General features: G+C 44.5%; 1 long non-coding RNA gene across 4 annotated transcripts; it reads left to right on the forward strand.

Moving 5' to 3' along the window:
* The first annotated feature begins 5,689 nt into the window (after positions 1-5,689).
* LOC116945547 (uncharacterized) lies at positions 5,690-25,234 on the forward strand. Of its 4 annotated transcripts, XR_012945213.1 has the most exons (10): positions 5,701-6,820; positions 7,007-7,137; positions 9,268-9,303; positions 9,422-9,496; positions 10,200-10,265; positions 10,375-10,527; positions 11,383-11,557; positions 17,257-17,316; positions 18,132-18,294; positions 19,667-25,234. It is a non-coding gene; the product is annotated as an uncharacterized LOC116945547 (long non-coding RNA). The 4 variants fall into 4 exon arrangements; XR_012945214.1 differs by having other exon boundaries at positions 5,690-6,588; positions 17,257-18,294; XR_012945211.1 differs by having other exon boundaries at positions 5,691-6,820; positions 17,257-18,294.
* Positions 25,235-26,263: the final 1,029 nt, after the last annotated feature.

The raw sequence follows: 26,263 nt of genomic DNA on the forward strand, positions 1-26,263 counted from the left end.
TTTGAATATTGGGGGGGATGTGTCCCCCCCAATATTCAAATATGCAAAAAAATGTGGGAAATATGCTAAAAATGGGGATGTCCCCCCCAATATATATTACAATTACGGCCTTGCAATGACCTACCCAAGCCGTGACCATTCCTCACGGCCATGCACTGCAACAATCCATCTCGATCCTGCACACGAGCTGCAGTGGATGTGCTCTGAGGCATGTTTCCCTCCTTTGGCTCCTACTCCATAGTTAGTCTCGACCAACGGCCGTCATCCCTTCTAGCCACGTGTCCTGCCCCAGCCCACTTTTGTTTTCATTAATGGTCAAGATGATGTCTCTTAACTTGTGGTGGTTCTCTGTCTCAAGAACAAAGATGGTCACTGCATACCGCACACTTTCAGATGCGCGCGCTTCTGTGGTCGTCTGGAACCCTCGTCCTTCCGATATTAGGAAGCCACTGTACACTTTTAAATCTAGATTGAAAATGTATTTTTTTAGAACTGCTTTTTGCGTTCAGTTTGTTGTCCTTCTCCCCCCCCACCGCACCTCCGATTAGCACAGTTCGCTACCTACGGTGCGAAAGAAGTTAACTATACGTACACCTTGCATGCATCTCTCATCTCACTACATAAACGCGGACATCTAGTGCCACTGCGGCTATTGACAACAAGCCATGGACCGTGCACTGCCCGACAAATGAACGTGAAGGTGGTGTATCAGCAATTCACCAGCTCACAGACAAAGCAATGGCTGCATCACTCAGCACTGAATCTCTCAAAAGTGACTAATTTAGTCATGGAAACGAAGGTAATAAATGGCTTGCACATTGCAGTATCGGACTTTTCCCTTTTTGCGAACGTGTGTTAACAGTAGCAGTTTTGCCTGAAGGAAGCCCAGCTAAAGTGATGTTTGAGATACAAGACGTTTAAAGGTCAGTGAGTGGCCTGTAATATATAAAGATAAAGATCCCCTGTATAGCCTTAACAGACTGTAGGGGCAAGTGCTGTTAGCGAGCACCTATGAAGGCCCGAACGGTACACGAGGGGGTGGGTGGCCAGCACCACGCCCGACCGCCTTTGTCTCCCCAGTGGCAATGTTTACACACTGCACCAGGTACTCACACCCCCCAAAAGACCATATAGTAAACTGATAAAAAAAACCTCAAATATAAACTACATCAATGTTATCAATAAACTCAACATACTCTACAATCAGCTGATATGGTATTCATTATATAGTGTAGTGTATACCCAGTTACTTTATGTTGATAGCTCAACTTATTGAAAAATAAGTACATTTATTATATTGATGTAGTTCATACTTAGTTCTTTCACATAGGCTCATTGTATGATAGTTGGGTAGTTGCAGTCCTTTAGCGTCCATATACTAAATGCCTCTGTTGATATGTAAACTCTGACTTTAACATAGCTACTTCCGTGACCAGTTACATGCTAATCCCTCACACTAACATCATGCTAATCTCCCACTTACATGCTAATTTCTGATTTTAACACCCTGTTAATCCAACACATTAACACAGCTACTTCAATGCTAAATTCTTCTGTTGATATATAAACTCCTTTGTCAAGGCGCTCTGCTCCTCCCACCCAGCTTAAAATATGCTGCCAAGCTTAGCAGTGTTCATTGAAGCGCTGTCGTCCCGACAGTTCTGTTCCTTCACCTGAAGAAGGCTACTTGTGTTGTGGCCGAAACGTCGTGAGAATTTTATTTTATTATGTTTTATTTTTATTATTTTATTTCCATTATCATAGTATGTTTTTGTTTGAATTTTGGCTGCAGGTATTGTGGTTAATGCAGACATGAATCCTCGTAAAAAGGTTTCAGTTTTGTTCCCATAAAAAAAAGGGGGAAAACGCTATTATTACATTTTGGTACTGGCAAAAGAGGTCTTATGATGTAGATGCTCACCCCGAGCCCTCATTACTTTGATAGTGCATTGTCTTTGAGCTGTACGCCTTTTGGCGTCATCTGGTCAAGCACCAATTGGGTCTAGGCTCAAAAGAAAGCCGTCCCTTGGTGTGGACCAATCAGTTTCAAGGACAATGCATCATATATTATCATAGTATGTTTTTTGCTTGCATTTTGACTGCAGATTTGAATCCTGTAATTTAATATTTTTCAAATTCTTTAATTAAATTACACGATCATTTGAATTACTCTTGGGAAGGTTGCCTATGTGAATGCAGTCCTGAATTGAAATTCTACTCATGTTACATACTCGCCAGGTGACACAGTTTTCTCACAATTTGGATCGTTGCAAGTAAAACCAATCGATATGGTTTGGGCTCAGTGTTAATTCTATAAATAGCGTGGCTCTTGCCATGGGAACGTGGAATTTCCACCACTGGTGCCAGGCTAGCAACGGAGATAATTTATATAAATTTTCATTAACGACCTTTATTTATCGAAGCAATCCGCACTCATTCTGAATACTTTTTTTGAGGTACATCCTGCATTTTGGATGTTCGAACCAGTTGCAGTGTTTTGTACGTGGGGCAACAAGATCACTCTGAAAGAAAAAAACTGCTTCCATACAAGTGGTGTAAACACACGAACTCTTCACACAGATTTATTTAATAATCCACACATCTGCCTTATGGCCATCTGGCAGCTCAAATCATTGACGCTTGTTGCTTTTCCCAGGCAGTCCTACATCCAAGCGCTTTGGAGGCCCGTCTCTGCTTTTGCTTCCGATAAACATTGCCTCTGAATAGCAGAGGTTTGTTTGGGGTTAGGTCGCGTAAATATATAAATGTGTCGTTAAAGCCGCCACCACCCGACACAGCCAATTCGTAAGTGTTGTCACGTAAACAGAAGATGCCAATTCGTCACTGGTACAGCACACCGGTATGTTGGAGAGCCAACCACGAGCTCGCAATGCCCTGATCGTGGCATTGTCTTTGTGCTGTTTGCCTTTTAGCGTCTTCTTGTCTAACACTGTTTGAGACGAGGCTCTCAAGAAAGCTGTCTCTGGTGTGGACCAATCAGTTTAAAGACAATGCATCATCATATACTACCAGAGCATGTTTTTTTTTGTTTGCATGTTCACCACAAGCATACGTGGTTAATGCAGACATTACTTGCAAAAGGTTGCTGTTTGGTGTTTTCAAATCTTGACACTTGTTTTATTGCCAGAGAGGGTTTAAACCTATTTCTATATTTTGATACTTGACAGAGACGTCATGCAGTGGTACTTTTTGCACTTGATATGACAACTTTCATGTTTAAAGTAACCGAAAGAGTTTTTTCATTGATATGGCAGCTGTGATTTTCTTTTTACTTTCTTGTGGGTATTGAAATGAACCGCAAACATTTCACTTCGATGTCTATAGACGTGAGGATATGTGGTCATGTCAAAGTCTGAGCGGCAGAAACTTCAGAACAGGCAAGAGCACGTGTAACATGAAGAAGTCTTAAAAGCTGCCTTGGAGTTTTTCATTATTTCTAAAGTATGCAAGACTGTCTAAAACATGGCCAGGCCTTATCTATAATAATGCAATGAATGTGCAATTCATGAAATTTGAAACAAGGCACTTTATGCGGTATTTGTGCTTCAGTGAGCAAACGAATGTATAGTGCATCTTTCACATCACTTTCTCTCGTAGTTTGTGTGTTTTAATGCCACCATGTTAATGTCCAATGCACGTTGCGAAATCCCTCCGTTTTGAGGAATAGAGGCGGATCGACAGATCGAATAAAACTTAAATTTGAGACCAATAATTATTATTAAGAAGTAAAAATAATGATCGACGACATTTTCTTAATTCACCACCCCTTTGAGAGTATTGAGACAACTCTCCCCATCTCTGAGAGGGTGAACCAGTGACCTCTGGATTGCAAGTCCCGTATGCTCACTATTACACCATGGCAGCGTACCTCGTGTGTGTGTGTTGAAGTTCTTTCGCAACGTACATAGCCAACCGTGCTCATCGGAGGTGCGAATAAAAACCACGGCAATTAAGAAATACCACTCAAAGTTTTAGAGAGGTGGGTGCATAAACTCGAAAATTTTATTGCCTTGCTTGATTCCCCCAACTCTTACGTCTAGAGTGCTGGGCTATAACTGTGAGCCACTATGCTCTGCTTTTAAAGGTACAGAGTTAAGTAAATCAATGCGCACATTAGATAGCGTTCATGAAACGATGAAAATGGTCAAAAGTCATACCGATGAGACGAGCTATTCAGGTTGTTCAGAGTTGATCACTGTAGCCGGATCGTGTTTTAGAATTGCCTGGCTTTCCTTTGTCATCTCTGTGGCCCTGCATTTGTGTCGCCCTCCAGTATTATTTTGCTCTCAGATGCGTTCACGGGTTTGCACCGCGTGTCGTTCGGCACGGTGTCCGACGTTTTGGCTCCACATGCTGGGAGCTTCTTCAGGAACTGAATGGGATGGGCTCATATTCTCCCTCGATGATTTCGTGGCCTGCCGTCGCTGCTGGTTTCCGACGTCTTGGTGCAAAGGCAGCCGATGTTACTCGTGAGATTCCCGCAAAGTTCGGTGTTGCAAAAAACAATAAAGCAGTGCTGCAAAGTGGCTTGCTCTTTGGGCATGCGAAGATCGTCGATTGTGATCGAGTTGCAAGCCTCGTCCACGTTGGGGGTGAGCGGGGCGACTTCGGGACCGTGTGTTGTCCAAGAAGCTGTCGACACGTCCAAGAGAGGCGACAACGCATCGGAGAAGACACACACGGCACAACTGCAAGAAACAAACTCCACGAAGTTAGAACACTTGCCTTTCACCAACATCCGAAGTTTGACTGAACGCTGAAAATCCATAGGTCCAGCGATAGCGCTGCCTTTATTAATGGCGATATAACGCAACTGGTGTCAACTGTGGGCAGCTGCAATCGTGATTAACAACGTGTGTACATCCACTGTCCTATTAATGAGAAGTAAATATACGTGGGACATTGTCCAGAAGCGTGGGAAGCCCAATGGCGGCTGCGTTGTGTTTATATTGTTGAATGGGTCTGCTGGTAGATTGCTTCAACAGTTCCCCTCAATCAAGATTCATGGGCCACTGCTATTTTTCAGAAACTATCCAGACACAAAGTTTGGAAATTTCCTCGTATTTTTGGAATGCGCTGGCTGTATTTCAACGCATTCGATCAGAACATTTAAAATACCACACTGCAGGAATACACTGTGTTTGGAGAAGCATACCTTTTCAAGATACATATCTTATTAATGTAGATGTGTAACATTTAGTGTGTAGTTATACATGGGAGTGAAGCATTGTGGGGTTTGTGAACCTGGCGATCCCCAATCACGGCTAACATCAGTGGCGATTTAAGCCTGAGCTGGTCCTTGGCCCCTAGCCGTTCAGCGTGATGGTGAAGTGTCGCCCAACAACCTCCAGGACTGATACGGTGAATATAGGGAGACCATTCAGCTGTGGATTTACAAAGCGCTTGCACGTGTACATTATAATTCACGAGCCTTTTGCCCGTCCAAGAACGGGTGTATTGCAGTAAATCTGAAACTTGCAAGTGAAAATCCGAGCACGACGTGATAGATTCATTGCATCCATTCGTGTGCAATTTGCAAGGCCGCGGTGACACAGACTTATTTCATTTAAAGGTTATAATCCATTGTTCATCATGATGTCCTTATTACTTTGATGTCTCAATAGCGTGACGGAGATCACGTGACGTGAGGGTTCTGCCTTTGTAGTGAGGGTTGTGTGTTGACGTCAAGGAGGGGGGAGGAGGCGCCTCGCCCCCCATGTGGAGTGACGTCACCAGCTAATTATTATTAATGAGGGGGGGTCCATGTGGAGGACATCACCTGTTCATGATTATTAATGAGGGGGGTGTCCATTTGGAGGACGTCACCTGTTCATAATTATTAATGAGGGGGGCTTGTCGATGTGGAGTTACGTCGCGAGCCTTAAGGACATTCCTGCGTGATTATAGTAGGTATAGCAGACTACAGAGACAAGCATCAATCAATCGACACACTGTGCTAGAACATTCACGTTTTTACTTTTGTTAAACTAAAATATATGCACACATATATAGGGTAATTATATCATTACTGCACACTATATATTAAAAAAAAACTGGATTACATTTTCTCTTGTTATGTTCTACAAAGCGGGCCTTGAATGCAGCACAGGGAATTGTAAATTTGCTGCGACATTTACAGATTGTTTACGGCTGATAACGGAAAGTTCCTCATGTCTGCAAACGTGTTTAACTCGGCTTTGCCAAACAAAGTTGTGTGTAATCTAAATGACCTTTAGAGCGTTACGAAACCAACTAATAAGGGCCGATGTACTTCCACGTTCTTTTATTGCAGGTAGGTTTCTTTTCTGCCCGATATCATTTGCCCGTGCGTGAGTTGTTAGGCAGGAACCTTTCGCAATATATCTACGGTTAGGCACACGGCTCTAAACGGAATGGCGCTTTCGGCTGAGTTTTCTCGTTTGAATTGAGCCACGCAACGTGCCAGTGCAGAAATGAAATCTGCTGGCCCCGTGTGGGAGGAGTCTTGACGTGGATGATTTGTTAGCAACAGCTGAACAAAAAACTCCTCCCTCCAAGGAACATGCGCACGCACACAGAGAAGAAGCGGTAAGTTCGAGACACAGAATCCGCAGGGGCGAGACGCACTCGCCAGCGCTCGTGTGTGTCCGAGACAAGCGCGGACACACACGATGTGACCTCAATTTCCGAGCTAGCTTTCAAGACAGGAGATAGTGTCGGGAGTACATCGCTAACCCGTTTGCGTTTGTCGGACGAGGAGAGGGTGAAAGTGGGACTGTTGAGTGAATTTGTCAGATTTTCCCACGTCGAAAGGAGCAAGGTGAGTCAATGTGTTTGTGCTTTGTTGTGCACATCAGTGCGAGAGTTCGTGGACGGTATTGCACCGCGTGTTCAATTTACGAGACGCGTGCTTTTGTTCTTCTTGTTTGTCGGCGCAAAGCTGTTGATTCAAAGTCCGTATTTTAATAATGCACTTTGACTCCCCTCCTGTGTGTCCATCAAAAAGCTGACACTGCCTTCCAAGTGTACTTACAAGCATGAGAGTCTGAGAATACCCCGACTGCTCTGATCAAGAAACAAGACATGCGTATTCGGACTTTACAGAGAATATCTTCACCTGCACGGTCATTAAATGTTGTAAGTGATTGTCCGCAATTGTATTTTTACTCAACAGCTTCAGGCATATTCGTGGTTCTTTCGGTAAAGTCACGTAGAAGGGAAACAATAAAATAATAAAAATATATTTTCCATCGGTGCCAACACCGTAGTTAAACGAATTTGCTTTAAACAATGGAAACATCTTTTTCAAAGGGCCATGCTACCAGAATGTACTGCTGGAGATGTAGTGAGTTGAGAGATGCATGCAAGGTGTATGTACGTTTAACTTCTTTTGCACCGTACGTAGCCAGCCGTGCTAATCGAGGATGCGTGGAAGATAGAGGTACGAGAGGGGATTTGATCTTAGGCTAATTAGTTTATTCGGATTTTTTTAACAACCCGTGACCCTTTGAGCGACTTCGGTCACTAAGCTTTCGCTTTGTTTTCTTGATTATGTCCTCACACCACCACTGTTGCAAGACTCTCCATTATATATTAAAAAAAATCTCCCAATCGCTAATCTCTGATTTCTTCTTCCCTTAACGTGTCAGTGGCTGTCAAACGTGCCGTGGCTCATTCGTCAAGCTCCTCTCATGGGCAAAAGAGTGCAAGCACGTTTGTGTTACACAACAAAGGAGCCTTGTAAATCTACTTACGTAATATGTGCCCGACTAAGAGTGGAAAATGTAGCAGAGACACGAACATTTACGAAGTTAAAATGGGCAAAAGAAAACTAATATGGTACTTCACGTGCGCTTGGCTTGTTGGAAGTCGCAAAAAGTTGCTTTTCAAAAGTGTCCAGATTATGATGTATCACTGGCCGATGTGTATTTGCAGAGTGAGATGGCGTTGTGGCCAAACCAGTTGTTGCATACCTTCTTTTGGCAAAAAAGGTTGTCCAAGCAAAAAAAAAACGATCGCGCACTGATTATAGTGTCAGTGCGCGATCGTTTTTTTTTGTATCAGTGTGCTTTGCTGCCTTTAGTTGTTACACAGTCGTTCGTGCTTCGTCAGTAACTATACTGTATGTTGTGAATATATACTTTATATCCTAACCCCGTTTTTAATTCAACTTCAAAACGTGATCATTTGTACAGAGTTGGACTGAGTCAGTTTAACACGTAGGCTTTCGCGACCAATATTATCCATAATAAAGGTTTTTTGGGTTAGATCGCGTTATTTATAAATGTGTCGTAACCCTCCACCACCCGACACGGCCAATCAGCAAAAAAAGTGTCACGTTGACAAAAGACAAATAGTTCACTACTTTAGCCCACCGGTGTGTTGAAGAGTGAATCTACAACATTTACAGTTTGAGTACGACGTTTCGCTGGTAATTACATCCAGCATCATCGGGCAATTCGCAAGAATGACACAAATATAGACACGTCTGGCCATTCTGGCGAATTGCCCGATGATGCTGGATGTAATTACCAGCGAAACGTCGTACTCAAACTGTAAATGTTGTAGATTCACTCTTCAACACACCGGTGGGCTAAAGTAGTGAACTATTTGTCTTTTGTCAACGTGACACTTTTTTTGCTGATTGGCCGTGTCGGGTGGTGGAGGGTTTCGACACATTTATAAATAACGCGATCTAATCCAAAAAAACCTTTATTATGAATTGGACTGAGTCACCATTCATCCAGCCAAATACTCTAAACGCGTGATGTTGATGCAAAATGTGGAGGGGAAAAACCGGAGGACCCGGAGAACAATCCACGCCACCAACGGGAGAGAGATATTCAAACTCCAAATATAGACACGTCAAGTTTGAGATTGAACCTACGACCACCCGCATATCTGGAGAAGGATAAAATATCTCGCCCAGCACCAGGACTGGGATACTGTGCAAAGATCAGGTTGCCCAATGGCCCACTCTAACCCTGCCTATGCACTCCATTCAGGTCATATCTTGGCGTCCTGTGCAGTCATCTGTGTTGAATGCTTTTCCTTTAAAGGCTAACGGTAGGGTCATTGGAAATGGGTGCCCACATATCAGCTTGAGCGCTGTATTGTCATTTGAAATTCGAGATTTCTCAAAGCTCTCCAAATGTGCAGTGTTGATCGATTGCAATGAACATTGACGCTTGTTGAGATGTCTGCTAATGTCTGTCTTGTGTGTGAGCCTGAAAAGTAATACGGTACTTGTGATATTGACATTTTTAGATGTTGATGCTTCTGCTCTGCACGCATGTCATAAAGGTGAGAATCAATGAAAGAAAATCGCTCCAATTACATCTGAACATTCATGAGATACATATTGGTAATAAAACCCCACATGTTTTATGTAACTACATATAATGATCTTGTTTTGTTTCAGGGAAATGTCGATAAGAGAAATTTAAATTGTAATAAAATGATCGATGTCAAGGCAAGACAATATATTGATGAATTTGTAAGTATATGAATGCAGATCAAGCATATATTATATACATAGTTACGTAAAAGCGTATGTATATAAAATATAATATGAATAAAATACCAGATTAATATAGTGAACACATTCGCGAAAATCTACGTGTTAAACTGATAGTGAACACATTCAGTGGAATAATGAAATATATTCTTGGTTCTTTCGGTAAAGTCACGACGAATGGAAACAATAAAATAATAATAATATAAAACAATAAAATTCTCACGACGTTTCGACTGCAACACAAGCAGTCATCATCAGGTGTTTCCCTTCTACGTGGTGACTTTACCGAAAGAACCAAGAATATGAATCCCTGTAGTCACGAAAGCTTTAAATCAAAATATAATGAAATATGTTGAATTCCATGCCAATTTTATGTTAACCATGTAAGCAAATACGTTAAATAGCAGAGACTTTGAAATTCATTGCAATGTCTAAACAAAATATATAAATAAAAATGTATATGGCCTTGTACATGTTCATTCTAGATTTGAAGTTGTCGTGACTGCAAGAATCCATACTCTTTGGTTCTTTCGGTAAAGTCACGTGGGTGATTGTTTTTCACCTCCGTGACTTTACCGAAAGAACCAAAGAGTATGCTTGTACATGTTATGCCAATGCCATTTTAATGTCAATAATAATGATCATGAAACGTTGTGGAAACTGGGTCGTTTTATTATTTCAGAGCAAAAGCCACGATAAAAGACGTCCTATAAATTATCTTCAAGTGAATTATACATTCTCAAATGAGGCAAGCAACCACTACCGCATTTACATTCGACATTCACATATACTTTATGTTTGTTTGCTTAAATTGCCTTGCAAATATTTTTAATCGATTATTTTTTTTTACATTTTAGGAGAAAGACTGTAAGAACATCATCAATATTTGTTTGATAAGCATATATTTTAACGAATACAAAACAAATGTTGGAGAAGGGTCATGTCCTCATGAAATCACATCTTACATTTCTGAAGCGTTAAATGATGGCTGTAACAATACGTTCAAATTGGTAAGTTTGAAGCATAATTTCAATTGAAAACAATTTCATCGTTGATTCAATGTAAAAATAAAAGTCATCAGGAGCTGATATTAAATTATCTGAGCTGTACCGGCATATGTCCACCACATTCTAACAATTTTTTTGTTACCAAACACCTTCCCATTTAATTTGTCAATTCGAGCCCAGTTTACCACGTGATTTTAGTACATGTTTGTGAGTAATTATGCATATATCAACACAATGTATGCAATATGTGGATGTATAAGAACAATTATTATATATTAAATAATTGTGCATTTCAATCAACTTTCCATGTTTAAATGTTGTATTATTATTGGTGTAGAGTTGTGGCACTGTGATTAGAGCGCTGCTCTACGAACCCCGTGAATTGAGTTACATTCTCTGACTCGCCGATGTTACCCCGAGGTGGCATAACTTTAGTAGTTCCAACGTCTTGATGTGGCCAATAACATCGAATTATGTGATGACGATTTTAAACGAGTGTGTTATCAAATGAATCAACTCTCATTAGCCATGTAAATCAATCAGAACTGCTAAAGTTGTGCTACCTTGGGTGGTAGTAGTTTCTGCTCTGACCCATTTGACACGTAGATAACACCATTGGTTATATCTGAACTGGTCTTGGACCTCCCCCACCTTCACCAACTCATGCTGACCAGCGTGGTGAAGTATGGTCAAACAACCCACATGGGGAAGCCATTTTTTTTGTTCTGCAGCTAAGGTTAGCTACCTGAATTTGTAATGTAAAAGTAATTATATACATACATGAATGGTATTGGTAGTAATGTTGGTTTTATGTAATCAATTATGAAATGTTGAATTTAATACGTGTCTACGTTGTAGCCGGGCTTACAGAAAATGAACATAAGGTACGTGAGTAATGTTGAAGAAAATCTGAACAACTTCATGGTCCATTTTAATTCAACAATAGAGAGAGTTGAAGAATACTTGAAGAAATGTCCAGACAATCTTAAAAAGAATGAAGCTGTTTGCACAAATTTTATCCGAGTAACTACTGGTAAGTGGATATTACTTTTGTCGGCACAAATGTAAAATGTACACTTGTTCCAATTGCACTGGTGATTGTTAATTAGAGAATCATACACAGTAATTATAGGTGAGTAATGTCTTGATTTAAAAAAAAATCTCAGTCTTGACGTAAATTCAGTAAACGATAAAACCTCTGTTTGAAATTTTAAGGAATGTGTTTAAGAAGCAATTACAAGCTAATGACAAAATTCAGCACTGATCAACAACAACAACAACCGCCAATCGCCACTAAGTGGCGGTGACGTCACCACGACGATGCTTGTGCCAGGCCATGTGCACCTTGAGGCCACGTGAAGTGTTGAACGCCCGCTGGCAGGAGGTCACGGGGCAGACCCAGGTGCCACGGGTCGACTGACTGAGATGACTGGCTGGTACACCACCTGTGCCCCCTACTGTGCCAACCTGCTGTGCTTTAGCCACCCGGCGCTCCGCTCGTTGTTGTGAGTGTCGCTCTTCTGTCCTCTGTTGTTGTTGGAGGACGACTGCCTCCAACTGCCCAATAGCGTCCTTCATGAGCCTCCTCCACAGAGGCCGATCCTGACACCGCTGGTACCAGTCATCGGCAAGTCCACTCAGCTCCACGTCCTCCTGTACCACATAACTCTATCTCTTCTCTAGCCCATGCCGCGCCCGTTTAGCCCCCTCGATCCGGCTGAACAAAAGCTGTTTCGGCATGCGGTGGCTGGGCATGCGGGCTACATGACCCAGCCAACGCAGCCTTACCTGCCGGAGGAGCTTGCCGATGGGACCTTGCCCAGATCTTTCAAGGATTTGTGAGCTCCTCACACAATGCAGCCTGGTTAAACCCAGGATGGATCATAGGCAGGCCAGCCTAAATGTTTCCAACCAGCGAAGATGCTCCATTAAGGGGGTCCTTGTTTCGCAAGCGTAGAGAAGGGAGGGAATGACCATGGCCGAGAAGACCTGAAGCTTAGTGCGGAGCGACAGACCAGGTAGCTTCCACACAGCGTTACGCAACCGATGAAAAGATATTTCCGCTCGACTGATTCGGAGTGAGATCTTTGCTGTTAAACTGGAGCCGGTCATAAGCACACTGCCCAGGTATGGGAAACTTTCCACTCTCTCCACAACTGTCCCATCACCGATTGGGAGTTGTGGGGGTGGAGTGTCCGATGGTACAAAATACCCAGGCAGGTGCTTAGTTTTGGTGGGGCTGATGGTAAGGCCCCATCTCTTCGTGGCACGCTCCAGTCTCAGCAGCAGCGTCTCCAACTCCTCCTCTGAATGAGCAGCTATTACCAAATCATCGGCATACATAACGTGGTTGAGCAATAGGGAGCCATCCCTTGACCGCACCGGGCATCGATCAGCCTCCCATTATATCTGTACCAAATGGAGATTCCCCTGGGACAGCTATTGAAGGCTTCACGAACTAAATGGTCAAATTAGATGTTAAATAATGTGGGAGCCAGAGGACATCCCTGTTGCACCCCAAGGTGTACAGGGAATGGCTCTGACTCCCGGCCACGTTGTTTTACCCAGGCCCGCTCACCATCATGAAGGTCCTTCATGATCGTGAGCAGAGGGTCAGGGACTCCAAAAGCACGAAGAACAACCCAGAGCCCAGGCCTACTGATGGTATCATAGGCCTTGACCAGGTCAATAAAGCAGAGATGTAGGTCTTGTTGGAATTCTCTACACCTCTGCTGTAGCAGACGGACAGAAAATATGGCATCTGTGCAGGACCGCCCTTTCCTGAAACCACACTGAGGCTCCGCAAGCCTCTCCTCAGCGTGCCTGGCAAGGCGATGTTCAATAATCCTTGCCGGGACCTTTCCCGGCACACTGAGGAGTGAGATGCCCCTGTCGTTGTTACAGTCTGTGCGGTCCCCCTTCTTAAAGAGGGGGACCACCAGGGCATCCTTCCAATCCTGCGGAACCCGCCCAGTGGTCCAGATTGTTGTTATGATGTCATATAGGGCAGTCTGTGCACAAACGCCACCCTCCCTCAGCATTTCGCTTGGGAGATCGTCTCTACCCGGTGCCTTTCCTGGTCTCAGACTCCGGATCGCCTTCAGTACTTCCTCAACAGATGGTACCTGAGCCAGCCACTCACAGGGGGTGACTTCTTCCAATATTTGAGGCACTGCAGCCTCAGCAGGGTCATCCCTACTTTGTGTCACGATGTTTTCCTGGCTGAGAGATTTCCCCTCCCCCAGGACCTCACAGAAATGCTCAGCAAATCTGCAAACCTTTTCCTGGGGGTCGGAGATTGGATCACCGTTTTTTCCCCTAATGATAGTAATAGGTGTGGCGCTGCAGGTTACTTTTTAAATGGAGTTAAATAGAGATTTATGATCACAGGCCACTGAGGCAGACTCCATCTCCTCAGCAACCCGCGACCACCACCCATCCTTGAGGCGCCTCACGGCTCTCCGAACCTCCGAGCGAAGGCTGCGGTAAGCCTCCTCATTCTCTGACGTGGGATTCTGTAGCCGATGACAGTGGGCCTCTCGCTTTTTCTCAACCATCCTGAACACCTCCTCTGTCAGCCAGGGTCTCTGGGGAGGTCTGGACCGCGTACCCAAAGCAAGCAATTGCAGCTGCATGGGTCATAGTCTTAAACCTTGCCCATTTACCCTCGACATTAGGAGGAGTGGGGGACGATGCCAACCCCAGCCGCAAGCGATGATGAAATTATCGCTTGCAACTTTCATCAGATACCTGAGACCAGGCCACTTTAGGTTGGAATGGGGTCCTGGGTGTACACCCACCACCGGAGTGGAAGAATGGCAGGGGCATCTTACAGTTGACTAGTCGATGGTCAGAGGGCAGATCAGCTGCACGGTAGGTTCTGGTGTCAAGCACATGGGCTCGCATCCACTGGTCCGTCACTATGTAGTCCAGCAGATGTTCTTGCTTGGACCCGGCATGCATCCATGATGTTGTGTGGATTCGCCGATGCCAGAACAGCGTGTTGGTAATTACAAGCCCATGGGCTGCACAAAAATCTAGCAGCCTCCTACCGTTGTTATTGAGCTGATCTGGCCCATACCCTCCAATCACTCCAGACCAGGTGCCAGCATCATGACCAACTCGGGCATTGAAGTCACCCAACAAGATGACTCTATCCCGAGGGGCCACTTTAGCCAACTCCTGTGACAGGAGGTTATAGAAGGCATCTGACTCATCGGATTTGCCTGCATCCCTCCACGGATGTTCATCTTCGGTGGGGGCATAAGTAACCACGACCACCACTCTTTGCCTCCGGTTGATGGGAAGGCGAGCCCAAAGTAGCGTGGGGCTTACAGCTTCCCACACCTCACCGCCACGCTCCCACGCCCCCTTTATTCTTTTGTTCAAAAGAAGAGCCACACCCTGTTGTTTGGCAGTCTGCTGCCCCGAGTAGAGGACTGTCCACCCCTCATGGTGGCAGGAGCCAGAACCGGTCCACCGGACCTCCTGAATGCCACAGAGATCCAGGCGGTACCGGTCCAGCTCCCGACAGAGGAGTGGCAGCCTCTCCTCCGCAGTGAGCGTTCGAACATTCCACGTGGCCATCAGTAGTGGCTTTTCGTTGTTTCTGGAGGAGCCCCGAGGGTAGAGATTCAATCTCCTGGCTCCGCCAATTGGGGTTTGGCCAGGAGACGTCATAGACGCCTGTCCCCCCGGGGCCTCTAGCACAAGCTTATTAGTTTCATATTTTAGTCGTAGTTTAGTGGTAATTAATTGAAGGTGGAGGGGTTACCAGCCCCTCGCACCTGTCCAGAGCCCCCGTTTAGCCACTGTGGTGGTCACAGACGCCATGAGGGGAGGAGCCAATCGGAATTGGCCCTCCCCCCACAGCACTGTCTACGACAGAGTTGCCCGTCCGGCGCCGCGAGGAGGTAGGGGGTTGATTAATCACATACACATATACACCAGATCATGTGCCAATGGCATCAAACATCATGCACGTTCTCAAGCTGGCAAAATTAAAGTTAATAATATACAATGCATTCACTGGTCCTTTATTTTCAACATCACCCATTTGTGAATCTGGCACCACATCACTGCAAATTTCGATTTAAAGCTTTCGTGACTGCAGGGATTCATATTCTTGGTTCTTTCGGGTAAAGTCACGTAGAAGGGAAATAATAAAGTAATATAAAATATTATTTTATTAGAAGGGAAATAATAAAGTAATATAAAATATTATTTTATTATTTCCCTTCACACATGTAGTTTGCAGCACTTCATGTACTAAGCATCTATTGTTATATGGTCGCTCGAAGAGGAATTTTGATCACCATGATGCCATCCCACCCCAACCCCTAACTTCCACAATTACCCAGGACGACCCAAAAACCGCATCCAGAGGAAGGGATGGGAGGAGGGGCTTAACATAAAGAGGCGGGGCCTAGTGAGTAAGGGGCAGGGCATACCCATGAAGAGGGCGGGATAAATATTAAAAGGGCGGGGCATAAATATGAAGGAGGTGGGGCCTAAAAAAGAAAAGGTGCAGAGCCCAAAGAGCCAAAAGTCGTGGCCTCGTCAGGATGGGATGAAGCCTGGGGAGTAAAGGGAGAGGCTTTAAAGTGGCATGAGGCAGGGCGTTTCGCGAGGTTGAACTTCCCCGTTGAGTTTAGGTCAAAGTGTAGAATGAAACACGTGCAAGCAAGCAGACAGCATGGCTCTAACTCCGCAAATGCGACCACAGGCCACGGAATTACGGAATAGTTATATCTAAAAGTCCTCCATTAATTTCTCCCAAGGAGTAAATAATTGGATTTATCAGAGTAAATTCCAGTACTTACCTCCATCTTTTGAGATTTGTGGACGTAAACATATTTCCCGGACTATAATTATTCACAATCTATACTTAACAAAGGCTCTTTCTAATGTCCGTGTTCATTCTTTGTGTATATGCTTATGCACTTTTTACGACAGAAACGGTCCTGTGCTTGTAAATACACGAGTACATACAAGGGCTTATCTCCATATATATAAAAGGCAAAGTTGTGAATATGTGTGTCTGTTCAAAATGTTTAGTGTACTTCCCGACATGCAACAAACGTGAAATTTGCCATGTGGGTACTTTGCAGACTGTACACCATGCAAAAATTATAAAAATATACTTGTTTTTTTGGGGGGGGGGGAGCTCAATAATGTATATATTTTTTGCACGGCAAGTGAGCTGTGACGTCAAATATGTCACGTGACCCGCGTATGTGGAAGCGTAACGCATTGTAGTGTAGTGGTTAGCGCGCTGCGCTACGAACCCAGCCAACCGAGTTCGATTCCCGCTCACGGCCAGTGACGATTATTTTAACCGGTCCTGGGTCTTCCCTAGGTCGACTAAGCCTCAAACGAGTAACTGGTGTGGTGTGTGAACATCGCCACTGGGGAGACAAAGGCGGCCGGGCGTGGTGAATCCAAGTCCCGGGCGAAGCCGGGTAGTAAAGCTAGTATCTTATAAATAAAGGTCATAACGCACAATTGCGTGGAGTGGTGGAGCAGGGAGGTTCGTACATTGTGCTGCGAACCTGTCGACCTGAGTTTGATTCCCTCCACCCCCTCCTCTTCACCAATCCGCACTGACCAGCGTGGTCAAACATTTGGGGGGGGGGGGGGGCATGGGTAAACCTTCATCCGGCAGTTGAATGAATGAAAAAATCGTGTCGAGATAATTTCCCCACATCAACAGTGACGTTTTGCTTTTTTCAGATGGCGATCCTCATACGGAAACGTATACGGAAACATACGCAGTGACATTGCCAGCGTCAGGTGTTGGTGAAAAAAAAAGACCACAACACAAGTTGATTGCAATGGGTGTTTCACTGACCATTGTAATGTTGACGGAAAGAGGCTTGGCCTAATGAATAAGGGGGCGGGGAATAACAAGGGAAAGGGCGGGGCTAAATATTAAGAGGCGGAGCGTAACGATTAAGGAGGTGGGGCCTAAGAAGATAAAATGTTTAGAGCCAACATGTCCAAAAGTTGTGGCCTCATCAGGGTGGGTTTGAGGCCTAGGGGTACAGGGGACAGACTCTAAAGTGGCGTGAGGCAGGGCGTACAGAGAGGTTGAACTTCCCCGTTGAGTTTAGGTCAAAGCATAGAATCAAACACGTGCTGCTAAGCAAGCAGGCAGCATGGCTTTAACTCCGCAAATGCGGCCACAGGCCATCGGGTTACTGTTATAACCATCAATTTTCGCCAAGAGTATTTTGTTGGGATTTATCAAACGTTGCTGCTTGGCTCTCCAACACACCGGTGTGCTGTGTGAGTGACGAATTGGCCACGTTCTGTTTGCGTGACAACCCTTACTAGTTGGCTGTGTCGGGGTGGTGGCGGATTTTAACGACACATTTATATATTTACACGATCTATCCCAAAAACCTCTATTATGCTTGCCACCTGAGTTCGATTCCCTCTACCCGTCCCCTTCACCAACCCGCACGGACCAGGGTGGTCAAGTATCGTCAAACAACTCTCATGACCGATGTGGCATGGGAAAAACCTTCATCCAGCAATGAATACAAAAAAGAGGTCTATATAATTTCCCACATTAACAATCCGCTTGTTTTCGTTTCTTTTTGCAGGTGGCGAGCCTCATACGGAAACACAAGCATGGACATTGACAGCGTCGGATGATATTAAAGCATACAAAATCATCTTGATTGCAACGAATACATCATTTTCGATCGTAATATTTATACTATTGATCATATTGGTAATAGTCTCATGGCTTCTGCTTCGTGCAAGGTAATAGTGGCACGAACGCAACTTCATTTTTTTGCAACTGTGCTTGATTCATTTTACCACCGGTAACATTTGCAGCGATCTCCATGACAGCATTACCATCAATGATTATAATCTTCCACCATCACGACGTGTTTACCGCTGTGTGCAGTGGCACATGCCAGTAAAACAACACGTTTGAGGTAGGGTAGGTGGATCACTGAAACGTGTGTGTGTCACAATAATGTGGCCAGCATATGGGTAGGACAACAAGTGGGTTGCTCGGCTATCTTCCACTTTTTATTCGTAGTTATCATCTTGAATATTTGTGAGTTTTTTTTTGTAATCCTTTCAGATTTAGCAACACGGGATCCTCATGTCAACAAGCTGCGAATTTATTCTAATGGTGACATCGCCATCGGGTGGTATGATAAGGAATCCATGAGGAAATGTCACAGCAAATTAACTTTTAAGTGTCACAGAATGCCTGCAAAGGAAGATTTTTGTCACAGGACTTCTCTGTAAAATCCTTAAAGTGGCCTCTTATTATTTACGCAATTGGGCAGGAGGGGGTGGGGGTGAACTTTCCCCACACATTCTGCAATGAGATCGGTGCATGACAGTCAAATTTCACCAATTCAAGCGCATAGCAAAATTATGAACTTGGTGATTTTGTTTCGTGCAGTCATCAGTCACCAGGTGGAGACCAATCGGATCCTTGTGCTAGAGAGCCACGTTTAACCACATTGACTTCTGAGCCACACGACTAACACTGTGAAGGTGCTTCCACGCGAGAGACATGGCTAAATAAACACATACCACTTATAAAATTTACCATTTTATGGCAGAAATTTGGCGATTGTTGCAAGATGCAAGCCATTTTAATGTTCAATCATTAACAGCTGTGTGTGCCGTATCCAGGCTGCATGAGGTTAATATTAACAGAATAACAATATAATTAAATCCCAGCTATCAATATTGCAATTATATTAAATATCAAACAACATTAGCACATTAGTTACGTAGAATACATGTATCCAGGTGACACTATGGCAAGACCATTTAATCGCAGACGGTTGCGGGTAGAATTCGATATGTGGGTCTAATTGAGCGTATCAGCGCTCTAGGATTGGCACAAGTACCAGCGTCGTTTGCACTCCGGTGGGACTGGCACTGACCATGTGAATGTGGATTTTCCACCAGTGGTACAGAGCTTCACAGCGGTGATAAGCACTGCCTCATTGTTTGCTTGAACGGTGAGACACTTTTATCTGACTTGAAAGCAGATGTAAACACACGCTTAAATGGCCAGCTAGGTTATTACGCAATGACCCACATTGTTTTTCGGACGATACGCTAACAAAACATTGAACTTGCGTTGTGTCTGGAATTACAGGCGCAGACATATGGCTTCGGAGGGACAGCAATCCCGGTGTGAAGAATTGGGAATTGTGATTGATGAATGGCCCAGCACACGTGATCAAAGTCTTCAACCTGTTGATTTGCAGCAAGTAGCTTCAAAGCATAAAAGACGCGGACATCAAAACCACAGACGTTGGCTCTGATGAAAATAATCAATTGGAGGCTCCTGTACGGTCTCCTGCCTCCTCGTAGGCCGGAAAACCTGGGATGTGGTGTGGTTGCACTGCCTAAAAGGTCAACAGGTTAAACTGCTCGACGAAGGTGTACATGTTCATTGAACACCGCAAAATAAAACACCCCCTACGGCTTTGAAGGCAATCATCGGCAGCAAGCGTCTGCCTTTAAATGCATTGACGCCCGCGTGTGTGGAGAAGAGGGACGTGACACGAACTGCTGGCAGTCCTCCACGTCCACGAAGCCGCCCGAACGTTGTCACTCAATGGCATCATCGAGAGCATACCTGCCTTGGATATGAAAGCCTTCTGACAAAAAAAAAAACCTCTCTCAAAAAACACCCCTGAGAGATAGAGAGCGTGCAACGAACGACAGAGATCCCTGCAAAGAAGAGAACACAGATACGGAATCAAAACTGCGACGTGTTGACACGGTGGTCCGAGGTGAATGGTGACCGGCTGTAAAGGGCGGCGATGGAGGAAGACCTTGATGTGAATGGACGTCAACCGTTGGGACACTGGACGGGAATGGAAGCTGGCTCAGTTGAAAGGTGCAGCGATGGACAGGGAGAAAGTCGATAGGCTGGCAAGGAGAGTTGAGTGAGCCTCAACAGCTCAAGGGACCAAAGAACGAGCGGAAGATAAATGACAGCGTGAAATATGGGTTCAGCTTGGTTTGCACAACTATCAACTCGAAACACCAGTTAACTTCAATTGTTTTTTTTTTCACAAATCACATTCTGGATAACTGAGCGGAACTTGCAACGTTTTTTTAAACAACGCTGCAACTTTTGTGTTCAAGCTTACAACGATATGATCAGATAGAAAAATATCATCCAGCCATTCAGGTTTTCTTAAACCTTGACACTGAAAAGCAATAAATGCTTACGCCTGAATACCACGTACAAATACCTCTTAAATATGTATATTGTTGTACTTTTTAACTTGGTCGATCGGCCTAGAAATAATGACTTGTTTCAGTTTTAAATTAGTTTGTGAATGACACTCCAACGTAAGTGTATCCTACATATAAGAAAAACAACTAAACACATTAGTCTGTAACACTGGCGTCTTGATGGGGCAGGGTTGTTGGTGAGTGTGTTGAATTTTTTGTTGTTGCTATGTGCACTTGTGCATCACTCTTAAAGTAATACACGTGTGTTTCCTCCATAAAACACTCCCTTAGAGGCCACTGACTTCACGTATTCTTCGCATTGTAACGCTTTATTAAAAAGTAACGGACGTTTTATCCAACATAGCCCACACAATAGAGCGCATGTCTGCTTGCACAACGTTCCTGGACAACGATTGTAACTGTAATTAATCAGATCCAAACCACGTGACGAATACACTCCTTCATATTGCGTCCACGTGCGCGCGACGTCTAAGTGCAGACTGTGGTCAGCACAGCGGTTCAAGCACCGCACTGCGAACCAGGTTTATTTATTTTTTTAAAACGTGAGTTCGATTCCTGACCACAGCCACCGTCAGCGGCGAGTGATATCAAACTCTGTGCTGAGCCTCTCCCCTCGGTCGGCTCAGCCTCAAATTGGTGCCTGGTGCAGTTCGCGCAAGACGCCACCTGCAAACTGCACCGCTGGAGACGGAAGTCAGTAACAGCGGGGGCTTCTTGAATCTATCTGCGTGGATGAGTGTCCCCCCCCCCCCCCCCATCTAAACGTGGGAGTTCTCTGGGCACTCCAGTGTCCTCCTACATGCTGTGCACTTCAGAATAATGAGTGTTAAAAATCAGTGAGGCTTTCCCAAGAACACTATCTCATTCTTCGTCATCTTAATCATCATCGCCATCATCTTGAGCAGCAGCAGCAGCAACAACGGTCACAGAAACATCAATGTCATCATTCACATCATAGACAGCATCTTTACCATCCTTACCATATTCGTTATCTTAAACATCAATTTCGTCATCATCATCATCACCCTTGTCTCCATCTCTGTAGTCTTCCCTCCTTGCGTGCGTTCTTTTCCATTGTGACGCTGACCGCCCTAGTTCAGAGCGACAAAAGCCTGCAACTCATTCTGTGCAACCATTCTCGACGTGCGATCGACGCGATTCCGCATCATGTACGGTAAAGACTTTCATATTCTTGGTTCTTTCGGTAAAGTCGCGTAAGTAGAAAACAGAAATCTAAAAAAAATGTATTACATTTAAAAAAAATTAAAATGTAAAAGAATTAAAAAAGAATAATACATTGAAAATAATAAAAGCAAAAAAACCCACAATAAAAAATAGCAAAATAAAAAAATTGAAATTTTAAATAAACGCTTTCTAATCGGGCAAGAAATAATTTTTGCCATAAGCGGGCACTGCTCGACTCGGTCCACAATGTGAGGAGGAATGGGTGTGAGGTTCGTGTGTAGAATCTGGTCCACCATCTGTGGGTTTTTTTCGGTTGTTGCTAATATGTCCTCTAACCTTGGGGACATTTAAAAGTGTCAGCTTTTTGTCGGTTGCGTAATTATACCACCAGACAATAAAATGCATTTAGATTCAGTTCTCTCCCCTCTTTGCATGACACCTCGCAGGTAGCAAACGTGTAGGCCCACACATGAATTGTAATACTGTATGCGGAACGCGGTCAGCCTCGTAGCAAAAACCCGCCATCATTCCACCAAAAGGTGGCAGCCAAAATATATCAATGAACTGGGCGAAAGATCTCATTCGGTGGAGTTATCTCGAACACCCAGACGTGGCCGGTAGTGGTGTCGTTTGTAATACGGCGTTTCATTCAACGATATGTCTTACCGCGCCCCAGTTTCTTTGAGCGATGGCTTTTGAAGACGATGTCACTTCCAGGAAATGTTTACAGTTCGTGTTAAGAGCAGCATTGGCAATCTGCGTTGGTTCGGCAAAACTGTCGCGCCCCCGAGAACTGTATTGCTCAGCTCACTGAGCTATACAGCTCTTCTTCAGAAGCGGCCTGGCCACAAATGCGAGCTCAACGAAGTGGCTTATCACGTGAAAATGTATTGCAGCCAAATAAATTTGGAGGGAAAACCCGGAGGACCCGGATAAAAATCCAAGCCACTACGAGGAGAGAGAGACATGCAGACTCCAAATATACAGCAGGCGTCAGGCTCGGGATCGAACCCACGAACTCCTGTATACCAGGCGAGGTAGTTAACATCTAGCCACCATGGCACCCTTTGTTGAAGTAGTACATTATATTTGAAAGCATGTGTCTTCCCCACTCTATACCATAACAAATGGTGACCCAAGTGATTAAATGACAAGTAATTGAGGCAACTGCTATTACGAGAAAACTTTCATCGATCAAGTCCCTTTCCACGGCGGTCATAACTATATAACAAAAAAACATCTGGCAAAGCTATTCAAATACATGTTTTAAAAACTGCCTGACATGTAAAATGTATGTGTTTTATGAAGGACGAAATAAATATTTAAGCTTGGAATTATTAATGGATAATAATTTCAACCAAACTGTTCAAAAAGATAAAATAAGTATTTGATGTATCATGCGGCAAATGGAAATTGTTGCTAAAATGTGAGATTCACACTGTGCAATGAGTGACTATAATTCTATTAAATTGGCATTATTGAAGCGTCTTACACCACCAATTCTTCGTGGCATATTAAAGTCCAACATTTATCCATTACCACAATGTAAAATAAGTGTACAATTGTTTGTAAACGTTTACTATGTGAATGATTAACAGTGAACTCTTTAAAACAATTATCATCATCATTAGCCAATATCTCTCCACTGCTGGATGAAGACCTCCCCAACACTCTCACCATGCCTCATAGCCCATCTAATCCCTTCACACAAAAAAAAACTGATCTCATTGCTCCACGCGGCTTCCATTCTGCCATTCTTGTCTATTAATCATCATCTCTCCGAGCAGAATCAGAATCGTTATTTATCCTGGATGAATCCGATGAGCTTGTCAGCTCTTTTTCACGGATGTCCAGTCGGTGCACGGGGTCGGCACGTTACAACAATAAACAATGCAAAAACACGATAGGAATGCAAAGTATAGGAAAGGTAAACAAATCACTTAAAACATATATACAAATAAAGCTAAACTATTTTGTTGTATCTTACCAGCAATGTGTCCTACCCAAGCCCACATATTTTGCTTAATAGGTGCATGTGACGAAGTTCATTTATCTCTCCATGCACGGTTGTGTACTGTTCGGCCTTTTGTTCCACTGTCTTTGTCATTGTTCTTGCTTCTAATCCATGAGCAAAAAGAATGCACTGATTGTAAACAATTCCCTTTTGTCAAATATTCTGTTTACTTATTTAAAATATATACCAATTCTCCACGGGCTTTGGACAAATTGTTTGAATGGGAGACATGTTGATAGATTTATCGAAGTTATTCAATTAACAACTCAGACACCTCGAGACACATCCCTGTGCCATGAAGTGTGTCTATTGACAAAATGTTTTTGTTCGTTGGTGTGAGATTTTTTCTTTTAAATCAGTTTATGGAAACATAACCGAAAATGCCACGAGGATAGCAATAAGCAGGACTGTCGAAACAGTTGAATTAGACATCTGTCGTGACATTGGGGATGTCATTGTGTGGTGCCGGTCCGTAGAGGGCCGTGGCGTGCGATGTCCTTACGTCGTGGACAGCAACGTGTGTGTTGGTGTGTGAGACCGGCTCTAGCACAGCACGGCGTGCGATGCGCCGTGATCGCGTACACCCCGTAGGTGGGTGTAGTACCAGCCCTAGCGGGGCTTGGTGAGCGCTGGGATAGCGCGGGCACCACGCACAGCGTGCAGTGCGGGCTCCCACGAGGGGGAGTGGGAGGGTGTCAGCCCAGAGACAGGGTTGCCCCGGCCCATGGCACTCTGGTTGATCCCGTAGGCACGTGATCCAGAGTGTCCACAGAGAGGCCCCCAGGGGGTGATCACGTGTCCGGGGAGAGCTCTCGAGAGGGATCGAGAGGGAGCTGGAACGCTCGCGAAGGTGGGCGGGGTTGAGGGCGGAGCCGACCCCGACCCGGGAGGATGTAAGGTGGGTCCCTGGGAGGGACCGGGGTCGCTTCGTTCTACAAGCTGGAAGCTCCACGTCCTACGTCTGAAGAGGCACCAACACGTGGCCCGGGACCCGAGTGAGAGTCCAGTCCATCGTAGCTGTAACTCCTGTATGGTAGTGTAGTTAGCTGGGTGGTCACCACCTGAGGCTGTATCTGGTAAAGGGTGTTGTGAAATAAATGTGTTGCCTCTGAAGAGCAACGTCTGCGACTCAGTTAGACTCACTACACATCCATGCAGCATGCTTTTTTGAATGCATGCGATCTTTTTGAAGAAATAACAATGAGAGTGTTGATAAACGAGCGAATTGGCCAATAAAGATTTCACTGAAACTAAGCGAGAATACTATGCGGGGAAATTCCGTACCAAAGTACAACGTACTTTGCATTATTGCACTCTGGGGCATACATTTTCCCGGCAAGCACAACCAATAAAACCATGACCTTTGGCATTTTTACGAGTTGGTGATTCATGACAACACTTTTCACTTGGACAAGTACTGCGTATTATTTATTGCGACACAGGTTATAAATTTAAAATATAGCTTAAAATATGTGTTTACTCAATACGTATCACGATCATGTTCACTGCTAAATTGACGTCCTTCCCTTTGGTCTCGAAAAGTTTGCCAAACGCTTTGCAATATTTATTGAGCAATGGTCTTTTTTTCCAGCTGTCATTCTTATCCTTTCTTCATGTTTTCCCTACACTTGTCGGCTAAGCTACGTGCACTTCTCCATTGATAAAATCCCCAAAAAGTAAACGCGTTATCAAGCCTGGAAGACATTTGGAGCCTATAACAGCACTCGGCATCACTCATGTCACCGTTTTCTTTAAACGAAGTAAGCCAGGCTTTTAAGGTCTTCTCACAATGGGGGCATCGCCTCCATAGGCCTTAGCCCACTGTCTTCTAACTCTAGCCACTGATTTAACTCGGCTAACCCTAGACACTACCTGCTGTCTTCTAACACAAGTCACAGCTAACCCGAGACACGGGCCAATGTCTTATAACACAAGTCATGGAGTTAACACTAGACAATGTATTTTAATCTTGATTTGAAGCTTTCGTGACTGCAGGAATCCATACTCTTTGGTTCTTTCGGTAAAGTCACGTAGGTAGAAAAATAATAGATCACGACGTTTCGATCGCAACACAAGCAATCGTCATCAGGTGGGACAACGACAGCAAGAACAAACTGCTGAAGTAGGCGAGAGATCTGCCGTGGCACGAGGTTATAGAGTAGGCCTCGGCAGTAGGGGGGGAGAGAGAAGGGGGGAGGGGGGAGGCGGGGCAGAAAGTGGACCCCGTGGCAGCACCCGGGTCACTGGAGTAGAGATTGAAGAGAAATGCACAGAGAGAGAGAG

This window comes from Petromyzon marinus, chromosome 24 (genome assembly GCF_048934315.1).
Source record: "Petromyzon marinus isolate PM22_M1 ecotype Great Lakes invasive population chromosome 24, UKy_Petmar_22M1.pri1.0, whole genome shotgun sequence".
Taxonomy (NCBI): Eukaryota; Metazoa; Chordata; class Hyperoartia; order Petromyzontiformes; family Petromyzontidae; genus Petromyzon; species Petromyzon marinus.